Here is an 18,120-nt window from a genome sequence, read left to right as displayed (position 1 = left end):
ATTCGCATAGGCCCTATTTGCCAATTGGCCCACAGTCAAATATTCCAATATTATGATAATAATATAAATTCTTAAGTGAATTAGTTATACTCGTACCTGTCAGGTACAACGCACTTTCAATTGTGACATTGATAATTCATTATCGATTCGTCTGCTCCCCCTAGCTCTGTAAACGTTACCATTCGTTCACTGCTTATTTGTATTTAAGCAATATTCGTATCGTATTAAAATAACATCGTTGAATAATTTCAAAATATCTGATGGTAGAATGAAAATAGCATTTCACTCAAGTTATAGCAACTTAACTAATATAGACAACGGCTAAAACACTCACGTACATTTGTCCGGTGTCGGCACCAACTAGCCGATGTGCTCGAAACTAGTCGGTGCCGACACCGGACAAATATACTTATTATAAGATAATTATTACAAATTTCATAGAGCAACTTATTATAAGATAATTATTAAAAATTTCATTTTTAGATACTGCAAAGTACTTATAGTCATTTAATCGTTACTAACGCAGCTCCTTAGGGTACATTACTCATACTGCATCTACACCTTATCCAAGAGATCCATCTTTGTGATCAGTTATTGACTGCGGCAAATCTGGCAAATCTAATGTTACATTGAGTAATAACATAAATTTAATAAATCAAGCTACATAAAAGACAAAAAAAGAAAGAAATGAGAAAGCTAATCATTAAAATGGAAGTGTTCATAACACAAAGTATCATAGAAGGTAAAAGAAAGCAGATTTCATTTTCATAATCCAACATCCGACGAACTAGAGTGCCTCTGAAGGAAATCTTTATTTACAAAAGAGTTCATTTAGAGATCATTTTTACCGGTTGTAAGAATTTATTATGAAAATTCCCTTTAGATTAACTTTGTATATGTCTATAATGCTAACGTCAAAGAGGACGCATAAAATGTTATTTTATTTGGATAAAGCCACCTCATCAAGGTCGGTTTTTTCTGATGGAAATTACGTGGAACAAAAAACGAAATTCGCTCGTCAGTGGATACGCTAATAGGATTTAAAATGTAACGACGTGGTTATAATATTCGTACCTTTACAGGTGTGTCTGGGTGTTCCGGTGACCCCGAACGTGTGTAAGGGTAATGTTTTGCAGGATAACAAAATGAGCAGTCGGGGCGCTAAAACGCCGCTCATGAGCTCTTTGTGTGGTACAGGAAGAAAAAGTGATATCAGGAGGATTCCAGTACGGAATTGATGCCGTTATTTGAAAAACGCGCTGATAAGTCCCCTCTGGTTGCGAATAAACGTCGACATTTTCTATTTTTTGCCCAAGTTTGAAATTAAAATATTAAACTTTATTTTAGAATTGCGAATTTCGATTATTATCAATGTTAGTATACTGAAATTTTTTCAAAGGATTTTTCGGTTCACAATATTTTTTTTGGAACGAAGTTCCTTATCGCGCGTTGTGAAAGTGGGCTAGACGGAAAAAATTCTTACGAAAAGTTGTCACGACACTTTTTGCTATATCACCATGGCAACGACGTGACAATATATAACGAAAATTCATAGAAATAAAATGTACTTCTTGAGAAGACTTAAGTTTTTTATGCATAGAATAAACATTGGTTCCTTCACTAATTAATTGAAATGAACTTTGTTCCATCCGGGTGTCCCTTGACACCTCTCAAGTTTTTTTTTTTTTTTGAAAGCGATCGTTTCTTAGCTCCGCAACAGAATATTGTTTCTCTTTGTATTTGAAATTAATGCTACCTTGAATATTGTAATAAAAATGATAAAAATCTTTCTTAACGTTATTGAAAATTACCAAATCTGGGTCATAATTCTATTATGTACAACAATCGTTCAACAGGTAATAAACGGATTTTGCTTCATATCCATTCCTAAGCAGTATCTGAGAGGAAATAATGCTGAATGACAAACATCGATGTGAAGCGAAGAGCGGATGTTCACCGCTAAACAGTTGCAGGAGTAGATCCGGTACGTACGCGGCTTTATTATTCTAACTAATGTCAGCTTCACACAGACACAAAAGTAAGGTAGACCTACGACTTTACTGGACCTACAATGGATCTACTGGACCTACAGGTCAATAGTTTTTAGCAGGTACGTTAAGTACCTGGTAGTAAGTATTTTTAAGTAACTGTCAAAACAACCATTACATTGTACTGCGATCATATGTCATAATAAAAAAAATGGCAATATATTTTACGTTTTTTTTTATGCGACTTTGTCTTTCTTTCGACGATAACTTAATTTTTAAAATTATCATATGCGATATCATCTTTGATGTTATCTATTACTGAATAACATGGACGGTTGTAAGGAAGTTTAACGTTTTATTCCATGTGTTATAGTATGTATATTATGATTAAAATTGATGGGGAGGTAGCTTAGAACTAGGAGACGGACATAGGAACTTTTTTATCTTGTGTGCATTTTTTTTATTCCGCGCGGACGGAGTCGCGGGTAAAAGCTAGTGCTATATATAGGTAGATGTGTATTTTGCAAGATATAATAATTTTCATAAACATAAAACCAGCAAGCAATTAATTCCAATAGCGTCGTATCATGTAACGGGAAAGAGCACAACATGCCCACACATTTTGCTTTGCGCTGTGACATCTTATAGTACCATTTGCATGTTAGTTGTCCAAGAGCATTTCAATGTGATAAGATTGAGCATAGTTTCTATAATTCTTTTACATGTACAATGTCTAATCTATAACCGTGATATTTCAATCAGAAACCACTTGTTTTTCTATTTAAAAGAAAAATAGGGGTTAGGGTACTAGGAATTCAACGTTTCACTATTGAACTATTACACTAATATTGGTAACTTGACTCATGTTACTATTCTTATTAAACGAACTGTTCAAATTAAAAAGGTTCTATTTTCAATATCAGCAACATCGACATACATTTTATTGGCGCCGGATACAACAGATAATATTTTTTTTGTCATTTAATATCGTGCAGATTAAGATCGAATTATAAGTAAAAAGATATACACGAGTATGTATGAATGACAAAATACCATTTGCAATGATATCGGCGCCATAAATTAGTCGATAAATAAGCCGCCCTTTTGTAAAGTATACAATTCCAGCCCTTAATTTATGGTATTTATAAGCATTTTAAATGAGGGAAAGTGTTAGTCGTGGATAATGTTAAATGCGTAATGTATGCGCCGACGCAATTTAACTGCTTCCCTGGATAAATAAAGGCGCGTGGGCCGCGAACGCAGCGGCTGCATAATTTTAGCAAGGGTCGGATGCGTTCATATATACTCGTAATTATATTTAATAACATCATAGTATATAATTCTTACTATACCTTCTTTCTTTCTTGAGTATACCTTAACCTATATTTAAAAAAAAAACATTATGTCTGAGATTTATGCCTACTTCAAAAATGAATTAAATATTCAACAGGGCAGCTACGTTTTTCTAAAGCAATATATTCATTCATGGTCAATAAATGAGTTCGTAAATAAAAACTAATTTTGTAAAATTATTATGTAAATTAAATTAAAATAACTGTGGATGTTATTAAAATTAAGAGGGAGTTTGGTTACATTTCATCTGCAATGCTAAAATATGTAAAGTGTGTCTATTCATGGTTTCGTGCATCTTCACGAAATCAAGAAAACCTCAGCGTACCACTTCATGTCAGACGTGTATTTTTATGCCTGGTTATAAAGAAAATAGTAGACTGGAAAGTAATTTGTTATTATTTTGCAATTTTGTGCCAACGTCAAAATACGTAAGAATGGTACCATAAGCAAAAAATATTTAAGATAAATATAGTTAGATTTTTGTTGAGATGTGAAACATTGTAAATTCAGAGAAATGACACCATCTTAAACATAACAACATTTTAAATAAAAAATAATAATTCCAGAAACATTAAAACAAATATTTACAAGTTGAACAAAATATTTGTTGATCTCTTTGATTTTTTCGGACCAATGAAATAACGAGATATAAAAAATTCTTCAATTAAACGGGATTAATAATATGTTCTAATTCGTTTTGTCTTTGTCGCTTTGTATGTGATTAATGAAATACGCTACGCATACATTCCGGAGCCCTCTCATTTCATTATGACTGGCACAAAGTGATCCCAATCCTTCATTCACTTAATTAACACGCTTATTTATACATTTGCGTTTTAATTACGTCGCATTCATATGTTTTGTGGTCCAAGCTAAAAACACTGACGCTCTAGGGTATTATTCAATAATGCTTATCAATTTACGATCTTGAGCCAATTTTGCGTATCTCCTTAGTCCTTTGAATTTTATCAAATATATTGAAACTATTTGATTTAAATTTAACCGACCAGAAGATCACAATAGAAAGCGAAAAATGTCCAGAGGGCGATCTAATAATAATTGTTGTATTTGATTTAAAAAGTCAAATATTGATTTTGTAACTGCATTATTTCAATGAACAATGCAAACTTAATATTGTTTGTTCAATATAAAAGCATTTGAGATAATTAAAAAATGAATTTAGAGATTAAAATGCTTAAAGTTTTTATTAACTCTATGTAAATATATATATCTTAGGTACAGAGATGATTGTCTAATCGACTTGAGTATTTTAGTTTTATTAAAAGCAGTCTGAGTACATAATCTATTGGTAATGTTCTTTCTAGAAGATTATTGGACTGTCTAAAAGAGGTACTCAAGACGAATGTCGTCGAAATATTTTTATAAGCTTTCGTATCTAACGCTGCTTTAAGAACAATTTACTCAATAGTATGTAGTATATTTATTATAGGTATATAGGTTTTTTATTAGTTAACAATACAGTCTAGTATGTAGTTTGTTTCTTGTTCTTATCATAGGTTCTAGATGCAATATATTTTACCTTTAATTCACCTAAAGGACCAAAGACATAGAATAATTGAAAGTCTTAGTAAGCATGAAGGAAAATGTTCGAGTTATCTTAGTAAATTTCGTTTAAAAAATATAGTCAAACATTATTTAGTAGTGATTTCGTACATCAATGTAGACAACGCCTACACTGTCACGACACGCGGCTCGTTACCAAGACGCAGTACGCGGGGACAAATGACGCGGCCGTCCGCATAACAAACTACCGGATTTATCAGATACAGCCATTTCGTGACGACGACGACGCCTCTCTCGCAATTCACTTACCTATTGTTCTACAATTTATGAATGAAACTCCCAAATAATATTAAGTAAAATAAGTACAAATAATCATTCTTACATATTTTTGTAAGACTTACATTTTGATATTTTTGATTTAAAATAATGTGACAAATGCATTTTATGTTGCAAAGTAATTTATAAAAACTGTAATTTGTTAATATTTAACACTAAAGGATCTGTAAAATTTGATTTACATAAGATGTGGAAGCATTCTAGTAAATACATATCATTTACATTTTAAATTTGTAAAAAAAATTATAACTAGCTTCTGCAAACATGAAAACACAGACAAATGCTAATTTTATGCCAATTAATGCGAAAGTTTTATGCATAAAATTTCTTAAAAAAATGCATTTTTAAAACAAGTGCTTTTTGCTAATAAAGTTTAAAAAACCTCAGAGTTGTTTGTATCAATCCTATAAATGTTTACAAAACATTTACCAGCGTGAGAGATGGTTTACTTTTGCTTTGTTTATTTTTCAACTTACAGGTTGAGGAGAACTATCGCAATGAATTCCAGGTATATAATAGAATGGTCCTACCATTACGTGAATGCACACTATCGAAGCTGCGGCCAATCAACCTGATGAAAAGTCGGATAGTCATGTTGCAGGCAGTATTACAAGTATCATATTTAAACGCAGGTGGATTCTAAATGGACCCACAATGTCTGATAGAAACAAAGAATCAAAAGCAGCTTTTTCTTATTATTTTTTTTTGCCAGGGAATCGAATTCAGAGGTTTAACATTGGCCACAGATAATTGCTTTAATTACTAAACAAAGAGATCATCGATTTGGTTTATATAAGTTTACTAACTATCACCCGCGACTCTGTCCGCGCGGAATTAAAAAAACCTAGTTAGTAGGTATGGCAATTTCATCGCGATTCGGTGAGCCGTTTTGAGGATACCTTCTAACAAACATCCATCCATATTAACAGTTGCATTTACAATATTAGTAAGATATTAATTACTTACCTTACTCCATTCCAATGTAAAATTAATTAATAATCTATATTAAGCTATTCCATGAAATTTAAATGCACGCGAAAAGTGAACACTGAAGTGTAACATAATTAAAATACTTAACACAATTTCACATCACGCAAGTGCCATGCCGGTGTATCTGAAAATATAAAAGCAAAAAATATTAAATGATCGGGAAACGAAGCTCCGTAGTGCCATCGTGGAATAAACAGGATTGGAAGGGCGGCAATTTAGTCGGTATTCAGAGCCGCTCCGCTGTAAAAGCGCGCCGTATCTAATTATCGTCGGGTTACACTGGCCGTACTATGAATACCTTTTCAAAAATTTCACAGTGATGTTGCTACCCCTCTCTATTTACACATTTCACGCCTTTATTTTTACACTAAAATTATCATTTTGAGTGTTAATTAAGCTAGCATTCTCGAAAATATACTAAGTGAGTTTTGTACTTTCGTTTGAAAGCCGAGTATGAAATTGAGTAGTCATGGTTGGACCATGCTCTATAGCAGAGCCGTAACTAAATTACAGGGGACATTTTTAAAGCTTTTTGCAGGGGCGCACCCGTTTCACAGCTAATCAGGCTAATACCGTGTGTCAGGTCAGTAGAACCTCCACCTCTGTGGTCACTGCCCGTGGGCATTAACTACGTTATTCAATTAAAATCTTTAGAAAGGTGCATAGCGTAAAATGAGAGCTGTTACATACTTTAAAGTGTTCCTGACTCGGGGATTAATTTAATTTTGTACTACCTTTCACACAATCCGATTTATTTTGTTTGGAATGATACTTTTTTAAAATAAAATAAAAAATCTTACACTTGTAAAGTTAGACATAGTTACGTACTACGGTTTACCTATTTACTATTTATATATAGCTGGCAATGTAATGTGATATCACTACGAGTGAATCTTTATACACGGATATTCAAGATAAGACGTCATTTGATTCAAAGGGCTATAATTTGTCTCCAAGAACACGGTGTACACGCGTTGTTTCAGCGTAATCAAGTTTTACGATTCCCTCGCTCAAAATATTGAGATTCAATTATTCCCGATGTAAAATGCTTTAGCAGCGTAGCGTTTCAATCAATCACTCTTCACCAATTTAGTGTGAGCGTCATTTGGCAAATTCGATTGCGTCTCGCATTGATGGCGTTAGTGCGAGAATAAAACTGTGCGACGGCTGCCACTGACGCTCTTGACAGAGCGCCGCGCCGTGCCCGCCTCGTACCCGCTCCGCTCCCGCGTCGGTCACGCGCTCTCGCTTTAATTAATATCTCTAAGTTTAATTTAAATAGCAGACATTTTTAATGCAAAGTGACAGCCTAGTATTGGATTCGTGTATTCTTCAACTGACTTCACCAAAACGCTTGCTGGTGGGTTAAGACTCCTCCCTCCTTAAACATGTTAAGCAGCCTTATAATCTGCAGTTAATAATGTTGTGTACAAATTATTTATTAAAACTCATATAGGTACTGGATTAATCTTTTTCTACAATATTCATTAACAGCATAGTGATTATTTACTTTTTATATTTAAGTCTTCCAAAACAATATCTTTGTTCTGTTGTCGATATTTGGTATTAATGAGAAGCACATTGTGTGCCGGTGCGCACGTTTAAGCCGACGAGATTGCTACGGCTGGCTCGCTGCTACGCGTGAACGCCTCCAGCCGCTCTCATTAAGCCGGCCCCCGGTTCAAATGTACTCTGTTGTTGATCATCGCCAATATCCCACAGATCGCAAACATATTATGGCATGGTTACCACTAACTAAATTTTCTCGGTTAAAATTTAAATTTTATCAAATATTATTCTTAGTAAGATTGCTATGAAAGTTTATGTAGGCGTTTTATTCCATCCGATTCGAAAGTTTATTTCTATTTGCCATATCACACAAAATGTACTAAAGTTACACAAAACAATCCATAAAACTGTTATATATATAGACTGTAAACTCAAATAATCAAAAGCATTTTTCTTATACAAAAAGTTTTATGTGTCTAACAAATCTCATTGAAGGAGATATTTCGATACGGTGTATTAGAAATGCGAATGATTTTAGAGATTTAAGCTTGGAGCGAAGGCAATTGGCGAATTGGTTCAATAGACGTTTGAACTGGGTCGGAAGCAATTTAAAGTTTTTGTCGAATAAATACACCAAGTCAAAAATCCTCGCATGCTTACGAATCTACGTGACTGCGCAAATATAATTTCTGATGTGATTTCTCTTCTTAACTGAAACACACACGAAAAAGACCTAGAATTAATTTTAATTAATATAATGACTTACTTAAATACTCAGTAAATATATTAAGTAAGTACTTATCATTCTTTCATTTATGTGTATGGATTTCGTTAGGTCCTTTTGGGTAACCCGCAATTCACTAGAATACTGATATACTTTGCATTGTGTGTATGATGCTATTGCAAATAATGTTTAATTAGTAAATGATGAAAAAAGGCAACAATGAACATATCTATATATTTCGAAATTTAAAACCCATTTAAATAGAAATAATTTAATTTAAAAAAAGCATAATATTACAATAGTTCTCTCAACTTTGGAAACCCATGTGTAGTTTAATGTTAAAATATCCAAGAAACTCATGTGAATTATGAAATCATTTATCTCTTGTAAAGAAAATTTATTTTCACGTAATAACATTGAAAATTATTTTTGTTGAAAATTCTTTTTTGAATGGTAGACAAAGAGGGAAAAAACGTTGTTGAAATGCCTTTTGAAGTCAGCGAATTTTCCTACGGGCACCTAACGAAATTGTTCTTTTACTCTTCATAAACGCGCTCGCTCTTTGCACCCCCGGCTTTTTTCAATGTGAGAGTGAGGCAAAGTGTGACAAAGCGGCTACAAGCTACCTTTCGACGGCAGACTTCGAAATAATGGAGGTATTCTCTTTTTGTGAAATTCGATCCATAAACGTACTGAAATAGGACGTTTGATATTACGTATTACATTTCCGAGCTGAACATGTCAGGAGAATATTTCTAAAAGCCATTTAACAATCATTGCCGTTTTATTTTCGTTTTGTAATCGTTATTTTCCAATATTATGTACTAACATATATATATTAGAAGGAGAGATCATAAAATATGTAGTTTTGATGAATATGTAGTTTATAAATTAGTACTTGCATCTTTTTTATAGCACATCGTAAATAAATATTGTAAAATTTATGAATATCATTAACTTTTGTGCACGTGTTATTAGCGTATAAGTAATTTTTATTTTTATCCAGAAAAAGGTGTTTTCCTAACAGTCATTAAAATATTTACTATCATTTATACAGTTTTAAAGCAAATATTAGTATTGTTAACATTTATAAAAGGACTTCTAAAAGCAGTGCAGGACTATTAATCAAGAGCAAGATTACCGCGAAATCTGTCAAGACGACAAGTCTTTGAGTTCAGAAAGTACCTTCCTTACACTGTTTTCTTGGAAAATTTCGCACAATATTAAATTAACATTCAAATATAGTGTACAAATTGCCTTTTCCATAAATCTTGTGACTAATGTTAGAGTTCGTGAATTTACATTTTTATTTAATTAAATTATAGCACAAACAGACTAGCTTTCAAACCGATAACATGGTAATTCGAATATCTTGTACTGACAACACTTTGAGTTGTCAAGGTGAGTGATAGACAAAATTAACGAGAGGTGGAAGGTAGAAGAAGGTCGGTCAGTTGAACATTCGATCATCGGTCTGTCGAACAAGAAGGTTGTGTCGAAAGAGAATAAAGGAGTGATCTTTAGTACCTGGTTTTTCTTCAGCATTTTACCTAGTCATCCTGAAAGTCTAAGAACTACTTAATATCTGTGTAGTTTATACTATTAAGTTTAATTATATTAAAGAATTCCCTAAAACAATAGTAAAAGGGCTGACACATTGCTAAATCTTTTCATACGTGAAAACCTTCCTTCTAGTGAAATATGTTTATAGGGTCACTATAATATTATAGTGAATCATTAAAAAAGTTATGGTTAAAACAAAATTTGTATTTTCATTACTTCCAAATAAGACCTTTTTTTTAATTTACCTACGTGTCAAGGCAGAAAAGACTTGTTCATTGTAGACTTGAAGACTCCGACGTTGTAATTATTTTGAAGTACAGACTCAGGCAGGTAGTTTCATTTCTTAGTGTGCATGCAGTATGAATGTAGAAGCAAAAGCCTTTCTCTACAAAGGTGCAAGGTTTACCATATAGCCCGCCGTGCTATAAGTCATGTCATTTTGTGTTTAATGTCTTTTATTTAGATTCATTATACTTTGTTGTTGCGATGATTTTTTTAAATTATTTTTCATCGTTTGTTAACTACCGTAATCGACTGTATTCGAATAGATGAATGGATATTGAATAAGGGATTAGTACTTTAGTGATTTTAACAGTGTTACACGCCAGCAACAACAACATCTGTTACACTAATACAGGCGTAAAATAGAAGCAATTCCGCGTCTCGCCTGATAATTGCCGGAAGCCTAATTAAAGTCCCCTTTTCCTTCTCACCCTTGTCTTATAAGGAAAGGATGGGAAGGGAAAGTGGAATTGACAGAGGAGGCGACGCATAGGATTGGAATATCATCTTTCTGTGCGTCCTCTCCTCCGTCGATTAAATGTAGGCAAAACATCTGCAATTTCAAACGTGTATGGGCTGCGGTGCATTCGCTATATCAGCGAATTTAGGTGGCCGCACGCAAATTTGCCTCTTAATGGTATAAAAAATGGATACAAAGAGTGTCAAGATACGTAGGCAGTCATTGACGGATTATAATTCTCATAATTTAATTAATAACATAGTAAGAGAAATATTACAAGACGTTTTGCGTTCGAAGTCAAATTTTACGCAAAAATAATTCTGAAAATATTAAGATTATGTACCGACCTAATTACTTCATCTCATAATTGCCTTGTTTTGACGTTTACCCTTTGAGAGGCCGTCGCGTGTTCCCCGAGTCGTAAAAGATATTAATAACCATCTAAAGACGGCTGTCTGTCGGGCCCTCCGCACACCTCTGTACTCCAGCCTCCCTCGGCCGTGTTTTTCGTTAATACCCTTTCGGAGATGATAAGATGATGGTTTTACAAGCAAGCAGTAATTACGCTAGTCCAATTAACGCTCATCACGCTCTGGAAGGAAGCGAAACATTATCAAGGCTATTGTTCTTTGATTTAGCACTCGTTTTAAAACTGTCTAGTTAAGAGTACATAATTATCTACTTTCTTTTTTTTGCTTCCCAACTATGTTTAATTCAGATAAATAACTGATCAAATTTAAAACTTTAATTTTTACCTATCTTATAATAAATTATAATTTCTTTCATAATATTTATGGCGTAGGAATAAAAAGCTGATGTCCTCTTACAGCAAGTTTTTATATACAAAAATTTGAGCAGTACAAAAAGAAACACTAGCTACTTGGATATTATTTTACGTAAAAGACGTTTAAAAACATAAACTAAGAGAAAATCTTTGCAGTTTGTGTAATTACATGGCGTTGGTACTGTTTACAGATTCTGAATCAAAGTAGGATAGGTAAAAGGAAACCATAATTAGAGGGAACAAGTTGGCAATGTTGGTGGAAGTTGACGCTGACTTTACAGCCGGTGTATCGGATGTTGTGAGAGCGGAAGCGGGAGCGGGAGCGGGAGCGCAGGCGTGAGCGTAGGCGGGAAGGGGGTGGAGAGCAGAGGCGCCCTGTAATTCCCGCGCACCCGCGCCCAGCTTTCGCCAACTAATTTGTCATCCGAATATCAAATTACGCATGAAATGGCGCGTAACTGTAGAACCGACGCGACGGTCTGGTGCCGCTATTTTTAAAATAAAATTCAATCATGGGCGCTGCGAAATAATTGCAGCGAACTCAAATGCGGAATGTATTGACTTCGGTTAGCGTTATAAAAACACGGATAAACACTAAAGTGACGCAAGATTTTTAAAATTTATCCTTATTTGAGAAAGGTTTACAGAGTTATATAATAAACTAGTTTTTACCCGCGACTTCGTCCGCGCGGAATAAAAAAAATGCATAAAAAAAGTTCCTATGTCCGCCTCCTAGTTCTAAGCTACCTCCCTATCAATTTTCAGCTAAATCAGTTGGACCGATCTTGAGTTATAAATAGTGTAACTAACACGACTTTCTTTTATATAATTAATAATAATTTAAAAATATAGATAATTTAAAAAACATGCACAGAAAAGTAAGAAATATTTATGAGACAATTAAATTTACTTTGCTTAACGATGCATGATTACTCGCAGCTTAATATTATAAGGCAGTTAACGAAAAGAGAACATTACGTATGAGTGCATTAGTAATCAATTTTATGCCACTATTGGTTCGCGAGCATCGCATAACTCAGCCCCATGGGGTCGCTAGTGAGGGGATCTCCTTGGTATCGCGAGTTTTTCCGCATTCGCACAATGAAATGGCATAAGACGTAACGACATCTAATTAATAACCTCTATCATATCTCTATTGCAAGGCTTATATGTGTTGGGGAGCAGAGGAGCTTACCGTAAGAGGATTGCTTTTGGACGCATGATTTGTTCCGAAGGTCGTTAACGTGCAATTTTTTGTAGGTTGTTTGCTATTCAGCGGATAATTATATTCAAATCTGCGAGGAACATTTTTCCGCTTTTATTGTAAGTTTATAAAAAAGAATAATTTGTGATTAGAATGACAATGGCTCGTGCTTTTATCAAGAGATTTGCCATGTAAATGTGTCTTGTTCTAAATCGCATAACTTAAAATTGCTTTAATTGAAGCAATTAAAGAAAATAAATCCATTTCTTGTTATGATTCATTTCATGTTTGCATTGAGTAATTTAAAGATTACGTTCGTTTGGAATTTAAATATTAGTTTGCTGACATATAAAAAAAAGTCGTTTATATTTTTTTAAATCCTTTCATTTAATTCAACCGATCTAATGTGAGGTCTATGTCGCAATAGTAATCGAAATTTCTCCCTCCGTACAAATTAATTAAAATAATCTTCAGATTAATCTTCGGAACCGATCATAGGGTTCGGCTGTAAGTGCTATAAAATGCTACAAAACACTTGGCAATAAATTTATACGGGACAAAGAACAAAAGGCAAGAATAATTAGTGACACAACGTAACATCGGTTCACATCAATGTGCTTGACATGTTCCATGATAATTGGATAGGACAGGACAATAGCGGCCCGGCTGGATGCAACCCGGGCGTGGGGCGACGCTTCGTTATTATGACATATTGTTCACGACTGAAACAAACTATTTTAAATATATCAACGCAGCTTGCTCGCGTCATGTTGACGACATATTTATTAAAAAAAAAAACATTCCAGTCATAGCGTTGATTGAATCGCCATCCATTTTTAACCAACTTCAAAATATACGAAGTTTTCAATTCAATTTTTTTTATATTTTCATAATTAAAAGTGGTTATGTCGGCGAGTATTGTTAGCCGAACTGTTAAATATTGTATTTCAAAAACAACTCTCGATATTATAAGCGGTAATTCGATAACCCCACGTAGTCATACACATTTTCAGGCTCTAAAAGCAAAAGCCCGCGATAAAAGCAATTAAAACTTTAACATCATCAACCCCCTGCTCTTTCCAATTTAGCTATATCCTGTAAATTTTTGCGCCGTTGATTTCGCAATATAAAGTTAATATTCAAGGGCCGTAAACGTTTTGCCAGGGCATTACGAAACTCCATTTTCTTATAAAAACTCAGATGATTCATATTTACGAGATGATACAGAACAATCCCGCGTCGGTATTTACAAACTTTTCCAGTTCTAAACAAATTTGTATTTAGCTTTTATGACAGATAATTTGTCAGGGGTGGCTGTGCGCGAGTCAAAGATAATTTATCTGTCTCAACCGCTTTATTTATTACGACGCGTTCGCATCTCCGTTGAGCCTCTTAAAGTTGGTGGTTAATGGAGCTTCTTTGCGGCCGGGACGTCGCTCACTTCGGCAAGGGCCAAGGGTAGGAGAGTAGGGCCCGTGTGTGGTCACTACACTACCGTCTTACTTATTTTTTCTATCTTTCTAGTGAGTGACGGGTTAATGGGGAACGAATGAACAGTTCGGATGAGCATTATCGATACTTGTTCTCGGTGAGTTTGTTACGAGAAAATCCAATTTCATGGGTATGTTTGCGATTATGTCAAACAAAATAACATTGAGTTCGACATGTAACATTTAGCAATAACAATATCTATTGATTGATATAAAGTATTTCGCGAAAAAATTACATTCATGTTTCAAAAGGACCAAAGTTTACATTAATAACCCAAGTAAGAAGCTTAAGTACATAAGGTCTACTTAAATATTTTACTTAACATTAGATTAATCTTCTCCACGCATGTTTAATATTATTTTTGACTTTATCAACGGTAACTCTCGTATTATGAAATATATACATTAATGGCGCTGCTATTCCTTTGAAACAATTTTCTTCATGACCATTAAAAAACTTGGACATAATTAACTTATGTATTACTATTTTATGTATACATATCTTTCAGGAGAGAAAATATTCACTCTTCCTGTGTACTTTTTATATGAAGTCTTCAGAGTTAAACTAATTCATAATTGGGCAGCAATGCTGACTAAAACATTAAAAACAAAAGACTTCCATGTGTGTAAAACCATTTGTCATAGCGAATCGAATTTCTCTTGTATTTATAAATGAGTGTCTACAAGGGGGGTTTTTTTTTTATTTGTATTTAGTTAGGTGGGACTAAACAGGGAAGGATTATGATTGATGATGGGATGCGGACGGTATCCACTTAACACGTTGTAAAATAGGGTAATTCTATTGGTTTCACTGTTGTTCCAATAGCTAATGAACATCGTGACTCACCAATTTGAAAGTAGTTGTTTCCCCGAGGGGCGAGATTGTTTAATTGAAACCATAAATATGCTTTCAATTCTCACAAGTCATAAATTATTATAACAGTTAATAAATAACATAATGGAAGTTGCAAACTTAGGGACGCTAATGTATTAATAAAATATTAGTAGTAGGTGCAAATAAAATGTAACATGTTAATAGTTTATAAGTAAACAATGAACTACTAAATTGAATAAAAAACATACGACGTCATCAACCATAGTTACATAAGTCATATTTATCTTTTAGAACTTGTATATTTATACAATGTAGTAGGAGTTGTATATTAATGCAGTGTAATATTTTTAAATTTACTTTAAAAACTACCATGCTATAATGGCAGTTGTATCGGTAAGAGATGTTGCAACGAATGGGGTCGTACCCCTCTAATACATAAATGACCATAGTCTGAGTGTCCAGTACAGTATCAAGTCTACGGATCATTAATTAATCCACTTATCTCTCCGAAATAATTTCGTTTTACTGCCGAACTTTGAAACGTTTAATCGTTACTTAACGTGACAGGTTTACAATTTTTATATAAAATCTCCAAACACGGACTTCCTTAACCACTGTTAGAAAAATAACAACGAACAACTTACGAATATGTCCTGTCTAAGAATTAATGATACAGCAAGCCAGTTTTACTTGTCCCACGAAAGTAGATTCAGAAATTTAATTTGGCTTATAACAGCGGTCGCCCGCGACTTCGTCAGCGCAGAAAATCCGTCATCAAAATCAGTCCAACTGTTCTGGTGATTACCCGGAATCAACGTTGATATGCGGTCAAACAGACATAAAAATTAAAAAAAAAATGATTTTCGTCATGAGCAACACAAATATCGTTTTCGCGAATATGTTTTTTTTTTCTTTCATATTACAAAATCTAAATTTATTTATTTAATAGATATATAGATATTGCATATATTATGTATTTTACTTTAGGTATTAAAAACTGACAATTTAATTTTAAGCAAAAGAAATCCAAGCGAAAGAGTTTTGCACAAAAAAAAATTAACTCGTGGAAATTCTACATTTAAAAGAATGGCTAATTCTAGAATACAAAATTGCATTGTACTCTCGTATTGTACAAAAAGTAGTTAAGTGGTTTTCGTGGGAAATAGATTCGCTAAAGCATTTCCGTGTCCCCCGTGTGCTCGCCAGGTAAGGGACTATGGCTGCCTCACTTACATACTTCACGTACGAGAAAGTAATAAATTCAATGAACGTTAAAGTACTTCGCGTGTAACATTAGAATTTAAGAGAAATTTAAATGATATAACAAGCTCTTGATTATTATGTTTAAAGTAAACTTAAAGCTATAACCGAAGGCTATATTCAAAATTATCGAAATTTATCAACATTTCATATTAGTCCCAATTTATTTAATAATCCGTATCCTCAAAATGACAGTACTTTTTACTCACAACATTGATTAAACATAATTTGTTTATTCATTTAGTAGATATGCTTATGAAGATGATGATTATGTTGTTAGAGGTATAAAGAAAAGTAGTAGATATAGGCTACAAAATTTGTCGACTCTGTAGAGCAGGCTGATGATAATTTTTCCACATTTCCTATAGTTTTCAGTTATGAAAAAAATCGTTTAATAGAACTGGACAAAAATAAATGCAATGTCGTATGTAACGTTGATAAGCCTACAAGTTGGCAATGTAAGTCCAGAAGTAGCGAGGCTGTTTCATGCTGAACAAAGCTCTAGGGAACGCTTCGAATGCACCGCCGCAGTCGCACGTATATTGTACGTAATGCATTTGGATAACGTCAGGAGCAGTGTATGCCGACACAGCGCCACCACTCGGCGGTTTACGTTAATTACGTAAAATTGTGACGTCACTAGGGAAATACCTCATCCCTGCACTACACTTGAATTAGCACAAAAGTCAACATTATTTATTTCATTTTAGTTCGATATTGCTTTAAAATATGTTTTTTCCTCAAAATTGGTTTAGGCGCATTACATTTACTATTTTAGTAAATATTTTGTTTTGCCCTAAAATTGTCCAGATGACGGAACTAAAAAAATACAATACCGACTATATTTCTGGCACCAGAACATACCTAACTAAGACGTAAAAGACTAATAAAGAAGTAAAGAAATATAAAGCCAGTTGCTTTGTATTGAGGTTAGAGAACTCGATAACAACGTACTTCGCATGCTTAGTTACCGTTTATATTTTGGAAGACTTAATAAATTCACGCGTTCTCTTTTGGTATTGCTTAAAAAATAAGTCCAAGTGTAAAATATAAAACGTCATTTATTCGACATTAGCGAAGTAGAAAATAAACAACATATATTGGTTTGCGTTCCAGCGTACGTCAAGCTCAGATATACAATATATATTATAGATATATAACATATCTGTATATCTGATAGATTATAGATAGGCCTATTATTGGCCACTTTATAATTCTGCGCTGACGAAGTCGCGGGGAACAGCTAGTAATTAAATATTTTTCTAAGCGCGCTACTAAAAGCGCAAAGAAACCACATAAGATAACATAAATTTTTTGGTAATTATGTAATGACACATGTTTGTCAAGTAATAAATATATTTAACGTATTTAGTTAATTTCATAATATTTTAGATCTTATAACCTTCATGATGTTTGGAATGCATTTAAAAACATTAGAAATGATTTAATATAGAAATTATTAAGTTATTTTATTATACGATATTATTAAAGCATAAACTTTCAAGGCGTTAGTTGGCGACTGTTAAGTAACATATTCTAACGAATTTATTTGCTAACTTAAAGTTTTACCGACAAACACGCTAATTTACACGTAAATTTAAGGCGCATTGGAGTAAGTAGTATATTTAAAGGCCGCAATAATTATTTAGAAAGTTCAACATGTTGTAACATTTTGTAAATTCTTAGTCGCCGGGGAACAAAAAAGAAAACTTCAAGCCCATTCATTAAGTAAACCACTAATTCCCCTTGCTTGTACAGTACACAAGTAGGATTAAAAATGTAAATTAGAGTACATTTTCAATTCTAAAGTTTAAAGTA

Source organism: Papilio machaon, chromosome 5 (genome assembly GCF_912999745.1).
Source record: "Papilio machaon chromosome 5, ilPapMach1.1, whole genome shotgun sequence".
In the NCBI taxonomy this organism is placed as follows: Eukaryota; Metazoa; Arthropoda; class Insecta; order Lepidoptera; family Papilionidae; genus Papilio; species Papilio machaon.
This window is presented reverse-complemented; position numbering follows the sequence as displayed.